Here is an 8,025-nt window from a genome sequence, read left to right as displayed (position 1 = left end):
TCTCATCGATGTTTCTAACTCTCTATCTCTCTCCCTTCCTCTCAATAAAAGGGAAGTTATTGTATAAAAAAAAAAATAAATAAAATAAAATGAAGCTCAAAAAAAAAAAACTGGAAATATTTATTGTATAAAAAAAAATAAAATAAAATAAAATGAAGGTCAACAACAAAAAAAAAAAAACTGGGAATACTTCAAAGAGAATATAAGAAACATAGATCCATGCAGCATCACTTCACTTAATGTGACTGAAGTGAAAATCAATAGTGAGCTATTTGAATACAATTTTACAGCTTTGATTCCTTCAACTGTTATTGGAGATTCTACCATATGTAATACTGTAATCCTCCTTGATTAGTTGTGTTCTTAAAATTAGTGTATATTCTTCACTGTGCTGAAGTCCATTTAGAAAACTCAGTGTAATGGACACAGGAACAAGTTTGGTAAAAGTTATTTTAAAATTTTTATCTCATTCTCTGATTTTCATTACATTAGATTTTCTGTCCAGAGAGGTCATTACAGTTTGAGGGAAATGCTTGACAACATACTGAGTGAGGCAGAATATTTCAGATGATGAAAAATATTTTTTATGGCTACTGCAATCAGCTTTACTTCATTTTTATTATATTTGATCATTATGGCCCAATTATTCACTAATAATTTTGTAGGTAGCCAAAAAATGTAACTTTCACTAAAATCTTTCAGCAGGACACTCTTCATGTGCAGGATGTGCACAAAGCTCTTTTTCATGTGCTCTGAGTATTAATTGTACAGTGTTATTTTTTGTAATTGCCAATATAAAACAGAACCTCACTAGTGATAAGAAAGAGGTTATAATTGCTCAAAATTAAGCATCAAAATTTGCATATGCTATGCCCTCATCAGAAATTCCTTGCTTTGGAAAGCAGACACAGAGGGATAGACTTGTTTAGTTGGCTTTAGTGTTATCTTGGTTCCTTGGATATGCTTCTCCACAGATCTGTGCCCCTTGTACTTACTCACTGAGGCTTGGACACGGATTTGTAGTGCTGAATCACTACTAAGAAACTCAGTTTCCTCCATCATTGGTCTATTTTTGATACGTGTTGCCAAAGGTAAAAGTTCCCAATTTTTCAAATATCTTGAATTATATTTAAGCCTGGGATTTAACTCTATTGAAAAAATGACTTTCAGATATATTTCTGTTTTTCTCATATTTAGCTCCTTTAACAGGTAATTAAGGGTAGCTAATTGTGCTTTCTTTTATATAGTATTTTATAGAAATTTTTACAGCATGCTTAAATTATTAGCAGTTTCATTCTTTTAACTATGTAAAAAGCCAAACATTTAAAAGAAAATTAACCAAACAACTCTCCTTTTTAAAAAGCTATTTTAATTATTTTAGGTTCTCACATTTCCCTGTTAATTTTAGAATCAGCATGTCAAAGTCTATAAAAATGCCAACTGAAAATTTCTGGGAATTGCATTGAATTTATATATCATTTGGTTAAGGAATGTGGGGAATTTACATCTTAGGATATCAAGACTTTTGATAAATACAGTATATATCTCCATTATTAATGTATTTAGTTTGTCTCAGGAATGCTTTTTAGTTTCAGTGTCTAGGTCTTACACTGATTTTGTTACAGTTATCTATAAGTAATTTGAAAAGCAGAGATGGAAAAGACGAGGAGGAGAAAGCATACTTTTTGGAATGAAGACTTGTGTACAGGCAGAATAGATGATCAAGCAACAACATAAAGGAGTTAATACAGGAGGGAGCAGTTCTGATAATATATAAGGAATTTGAAGGAACCAACAAGGCTTCAGTAAGAGTGGAGGCAAGGCTGACTACAGAACAAGTAATGATGGGTTTCCACGATTGTGTAGAATAGGAAATGTTTTCTAGGGACATAATGAGGTTGACAAAAATGATAAGCAACAAAGGAGACTAGTGAGAGGATTTGAATTCCAAAAGTAGATTTGCCTCTAAAAAAAAGAATACAGTATACATAAATATTACATAGCTTACATAATGTTACTTTGACTTCTCCAACTGTAAAATTTTCTAAAGGTACCTATCTATTCAAAATGATTTTATGTGTTGTAATGAATTCAGGGTAGACTCTTAATGAATTATAGTGAACCTTACTGAAAGTGGTGAGTGCTTCAGGACTTTGAAAAATAACAGGCTACTCTAGAACCATGTATATCCAGGACCATCACTATCCTATATAATAAAAGGCTAATATGCAAATTGACCAAATGGCAGAATGACCAGTCATTATGATGCCCACTGACCACCAGGTGGCAGACGCTCAATGCAGGAGCTGCTCCCTGGTGGTCAGTGCACTCCCCCAGGGGGAGTGGGCCTAAGCCGTCAGATATCCCCTGAGGATTCCCAGACTGTGAGAGGGTGCAGGCCAGGCTGAGGGACCCCCCTGAGTTCACAAATTTTGTCCACCAGGCCTCTAGTTGTAATATAAAACAATTAGTATGAAGTATTGCATTATACATATTTTTATATTAGCATTTTTATATACGTGCATGTGTGAATTATACATATGTACACAGTTATAACTAAATAATTCACAAGAACTAATTCCTACTATAAATTACAGAAGAGAAGGTTTAGATGATATTATCCTATATAATCCTATATAATAAAAACATAATATGCAAATCAACCAAACGGCCAAACAGCGGAATGACCATCTGGACAACCATCCGGGACCATGCTGACACCCACTAGCGCCAGGCCAGCCAAGGCGGGTGAGATATAATTGGTGGGGGGCCTGGCCATCAACCCATGATCACCTGCAGAGGTAGGCCCAGACCACCGACAGGCAGGCTGTAGTAGGTGGGTGGGGCCTCCATCTGCAAGGGAAGCCTGAGTCCCGGGTGCTGGAGGGAAGCTGGTGCTGGCAGCCGGGAGAAGGAAGACCTACTCTTGCACGAATTTCGTGCATCGGGCCTCTAGTTTCAAACTAATTCCACAAAGGATTATTTGTTTAAATTGATTGAAATAAATTAGCCCAGAAAGTTATCTTGAAAAATGTACATCTAATCACATATTACATCAGTTTTTGTTTTTGAAATTTTTTGGTCACGTAGATATTTACTCCATGTTCTCTTAACACAAAAAGTGAGGTAGATGGGGGAAAATTGACTGGGGAATTCATATGCATATATGCATAACACATGGTCAAAGGCAATAGGGGGTTGCAGGGATGGAGGGGGACACAAAGGGGACATCTGTAATACATCCAACAATGAAGATAAATTTTAGAAAATGATAAAGAATTGGGAGATGGAACTAACAAACCATTTTTTAAAAAAGTATTTCAGTACCATGGGCTTACTTTTGTTTACCTTTTTATGAACAGTGCCCCAGTTCATTTTAATGGTTATTTCTGGCAGAGCTTGTATATGCACTCTTAAGTTTATTTGGTCTCTGCTTGCATTTGTTTGTATATAAAAGATTGTGTACATCTTCAGAAACTGTAGCTCTATAATTGTATACTATTGCTGTTTCTAGCTTAGATCAATGTGATTTTTAAAAAAATAAAGCTCTTCATTCATCTACACTTCACTCTCTTTGAAATGCCTTCAACAAACACTGTTAAAGAGCAGAAACTTCCATGATTGAGCATTGAGCCATGAACTAGGATGTCTCTGGTCAGGGCACATGCCTAGGTTGCAGTCCTGATCCCCAGTAGGGGGCGTGCGGGAGGCAGCTGATTGATGTTTCTCTCTCATTGATGTGTTTCTATCCTTCTCCCTTCCTCTCTTTCTAAAACCAATTAAAAAATATTTTATAAAAGAGGAGAAAATTCTCTTTTCCTACTGGCAGCAATAAAGAGATTGATATAGACTTCAGGCCTTTCAGTGGAAGGCAATGACTTCCAGATTAATTACTACCTAAAGTATCTTATTGAGAAAAATTCATAAATCTCTACTTCTCTGAATTTTTCTGTATAACTTCCAAGTGTCTGCCGTGTATGGGTTACATGTACACATTCAAGAACACTGTATATGATTTTAGGTAGGAAATTGTATGACTGTGTATCAGATACCTAGTTAAATAGGCATATGCAAGCTCCTAAGGAAAATTTACTAAAAATCATTATTTTATTTAGAATACTTTGGAAATTATGAAATGTAAGAGCAGACATGTGTGCATATTTGATTACTTCACTTGTGTGCAATAAATAGCTATAGCTTTATTATAAGTTAAGCTATATATATTTTTTAAATGGCAATGTACTAGGAAATATTTGAAAGAAAAGTTAATTTTTAATTAATTATTTTAGTAATAATGGAACATGTATTCTAAAAGTAACTACCAATACTTTAAAAATTCTATGAGGCATTCTAATGGCATTTTATTTCCTTTGAAATAAATGTTCAAACATTGTGGGTTTCTTTCCTGTAAAATTATTTTAAGGAATAGTTTTCAGTGTGCTATATGCCTCAACTTTTTAAGGCATATAATTAATTTGGCCGTGGCTTCATTCACATAGATATTTAACTGGTGGCATTTGCTTAGGCAAATTAGTTGGTTGTACTAGCAGGTCTGATACCTTTATCAAGTCAAAAAGATGTTATCAGCCAAAATTTAGGGCTGAAGTCAGTCAAACTGCTATCTAGAAACTTGTCTTTACCATCTGGTTTGATGCCTTCTTGGCATCTTTTTGATGGATGGTGGAACAGGAAACTCTCCATCAGCAAAGGTAGCACTCCTCAACATCTGCAAATTCATTAGGATCAGCAACAGGCTCCTGGTGAAGTAGTGTGACATCCACCTCAGCAAATGCTGGGCTGATGCTAACGGGAAAGACAGCTGCCTCTTCCTGTGGCAACTGCTCTTTTTGGGCAAACACTAACATTCTTACTCAGAGCCTGCATTTCATCCTGGGACTCAAACACCTCTGTGCCACCCTGGAAATGGATGCTGTCACATCTCATATAGGCATTTATTCTTCGGCTTTCCTAACTGTGTGAGGGGCACTGGTTCTCTGTGTCAACTGTGGTAGTTGTTACCTGTCAACCAGTTTGGGAATGAATATGATGTACATGCCACACATACTCCCACCTAAACCAGTGCATAGCTCTCTCCTAAATTATCCTCAAACTGTTCATTGTTATTATTCTTCACTGTCTTTTTAAATCATTTAATTGCTTCTAGATCTATTATGAAATGTCTTCATGGTTGTGTTTTTCACACTTTATTCAGTGTTTTATATCACTTGTTTCTTGGTACCTCAACTGAAACATCCAATTTCACTTCATGTTACTACACAGGTGTTGAAAAGATTGCAGACAGATTTAGTTTATATATAACTATTTGTCTATAAAATAAATGGAAACAGAATAAATAAAAAACCTCTAAAGTTAAAAAAGACTATGTGTACTAATACTATAGATTATACCCAGCATGAATGCCATTCCACAAAGGGAACGCCTCAGGACACCGCCTTTGATAATGTGATTGCTAAAAAATATTCACAGAGCTTTCATTTTGGAAATAATTTTAGAACACACTTACATGCACAAATATCAACCAGCTCCTTTACTTTATAGCTATCTCTGCCTTTACAACAACAACAATAATAGTGTATGGCTTAAATATACATTTTTTACTCCAAATACTTTGATTTAATTTCAAATGTAAAATTTTCCCTAATAGGACATAAAAGTGTTAATAATGACAGTATTTAAAAAGATATAGTATAGCCCAGCCAGTGTGGCTGGTATGCACCAAGAGGTCGCTGGTTAGATGCCTGGCCAGGGCACATGCCAGGGTTGCAGCCTTCATCCCCAGTAGGAGGGGTACATGATGTACCCGATCCATGTTTCTCTCTTTAATATTTCTCTCTCTTTCTCTCTTCCCCACCTTCCTCTTCTGAAATAAATAAAAACATATTTCAAGTAAGTAAAATAAAAGGATATATTATAGTCAATAATGGGATAAGTTTGCATGGTGAGAGAGGATTAGTAGAATTAGTTGGGTGATCACATTGGAAGGTATAAAAATATTAAATCACTATACTACATACCTGAAACTAATATAACTAATATTCTAAACCAATTATTATTAATTTTAAAAAGATATAGTGTAACATCTGAAGGCAATTCTTAGAAACATTTAAAATGCAAGCAAATTTTAAATTAAGTGACTACTTTGAAGGTACAACAGACATTTGGATGTATTGATTTGACACTGTCCATATAAAAAGAAGTTATTGTTCATTTTCTCTTTATAGAGTACTATGTGCCTTCTGGAAATGGTCACAATCAGTTTTATGGGAAGTAAAAATTTAACAAATACATTCTAGAGAAAAAGACTAATGCTTTTTATGAAAAACCTCTTTTTGTGGCAAGATAGAAAATCTAGCTGTAAAAATAATGACTAAACAGTAAAAGTTCAAATAATATTGCATTGTATCTTAGATATTTTTGGTTATTATTACTTCCACAGGTACTAAGTTTCAAAGTAAAGTACTTTGTTTTCCTAGAATACTTAAATGCAAAATTATTATTACATATAAATACTGAAAATAAATTAGAGCCTTATTTTTACTTTCTCTGATAGTAATTAAATAGATGAAATGATTCTCTCAAAAGTTGAATAATTATGTATATCCTATCTAATAATAGGCAAACATGGTAATTAACCGTACCTCCGATACGCTTTCCATTGGCTAATCAGGGTGATATGCAAATTAACTGCCAAGAAAGATGGTGGTTAACCGCCAACAAAGATGGTGGTTAATTTGCATACGTAGGCACAATGATGGGAGATGAAAGGGGAAGGATGGAAGAAGCCGCCTGCTGGTGTCGGAACCCAGGTGGCAGCCAAGAGCCGGAGAACTGGGCTGCCTTTGTGATCGGAGAAGCCAGGCCGCCTTTGCGGGCCCTGGGACAGTAATGGGAGAAGCCGGGTGGGGCAGGGAAGAGGGGATGTCCGCCTCTTCCCTGTCCCTCGGGGCTTCTCAGATCACAGATCACCAGTGATCAGAGAACACCCAGAGGCGGGGCCAGAGGCCAGGCTGCATCCCTGCCTGGGGATGTGATCTGGTTCCTGGGCAACACAGCCAGGCCCCAGAAGGAGACCCAGGGGCCAGGGCTGTGTTGCCGCTGGGACACGCGATTCGGTGCCCAGGCAGTGGCACATCCCCGGCCCCAGAAGGAGACCCAGGGGCCGGGGCTGTGTCACTGGTCTCGGGGGCGACACAGCCAGGCCCCAGGAGGAGACCCAGGGGCCGGGGCACGTGATCCGGTCCCGGGGGTGACACAGCCAGGCCCCAGAAGGAGACCCAGGGGCCTCCCAAGCAGAGAGTCTCCATGGTCAGACTGTGTGGTGTCGGGACAGGAATAAAGATGGAGGTGACTCAGATGCCTGGCCAGCAGCAAGCAGGGCCTTTCAGCTGGGACTCAGGGTGGGGGTGGGGCGAGGAAAGCTAGCGGGAAATAGAGAACTACAACTCCCAGGAGGCTTAGCGGCCGGAGCCTGTGTGCCTGGCCATGAAATTGGATGGGGGGAGTCGTTTTGCACTTTAAGAGGCTTGCAAGGTTGGAAGTTCTGCCGGGAGCCAGGGAGAAATGGAGCTGGAGCAGAGAGAGGGGTCCATGGCAGCCGTGGGCTTTGAGGAGTTCTTAGCACCTCCCTGCTCAGAGCTGGCGCTGCCTCCGCTGTTCGGTGGTCACATCCTGGAGAGCGAGCTTGAGACCGAAGTGGAGTTCATGTCTAGGGGTCTGGGCAGCTCCAGCCTCCAGGAGCGAGGTGAAGAGGAGGAGGCAGCCCAAGGCCAGCGGCCGCGGTGCCAACAGGAACTCAATCGCAGGAAGTACTAGGTCCTGGGTCGGCGCTGCAGAGACATCGAGCAGGTGAACGAGCGGGTCCTGAACAGGCTCCATCAGATATAGGGGATAACACGGAGACTCCAGCAGGAACGGAGGTTCCTCATGAGGGTGCTGGACTCCTACGGTGACGACTACTGGGCCAGCCAGTTCACCATCTTACTGGAGGACGAGGGGCCAGGGCAC

At 38.9% G+C, this 8,025-nt stretch overlaps 1 protein-coding gene and 1 pseudogene across 6 annotated transcripts in view; both read left to right on the top strand.

Moving 5' to 3' along the window:
• Window positions 1-8,025, top strand: part of GRIK2 (glutamate receptor, ionotropic, kainate 2) — a 580,918-nt gene that overhangs the window by 523,889 nt on the left and 49,004 nt on the right. The window lies entirely within an intron of this gene.
• LOC102241930 overlaps window positions 7,524-8,025 on the top strand; it is a 5,501-nt pseudogene continuing 4,999 nt past the window's right edge.

The sequence above is a fragment of the Myotis brandtii genome, unplaced genomic scaffold (assembly GCF_000412655.1).
Source record: "Myotis brandtii unplaced genomic scaffold, ASM41265v1 scaffold8, whole genome shotgun sequence".
Lineage (NCBI taxonomy): Eukaryota > Metazoa > Chordata > Mammalia > Chiroptera > Vespertilionidae > Myotis > Myotis brandtii.
Note: the sequence above shows the minus strand (reverse complement) of the source record. Positions and strands in the feature narration are given on the sequence as shown.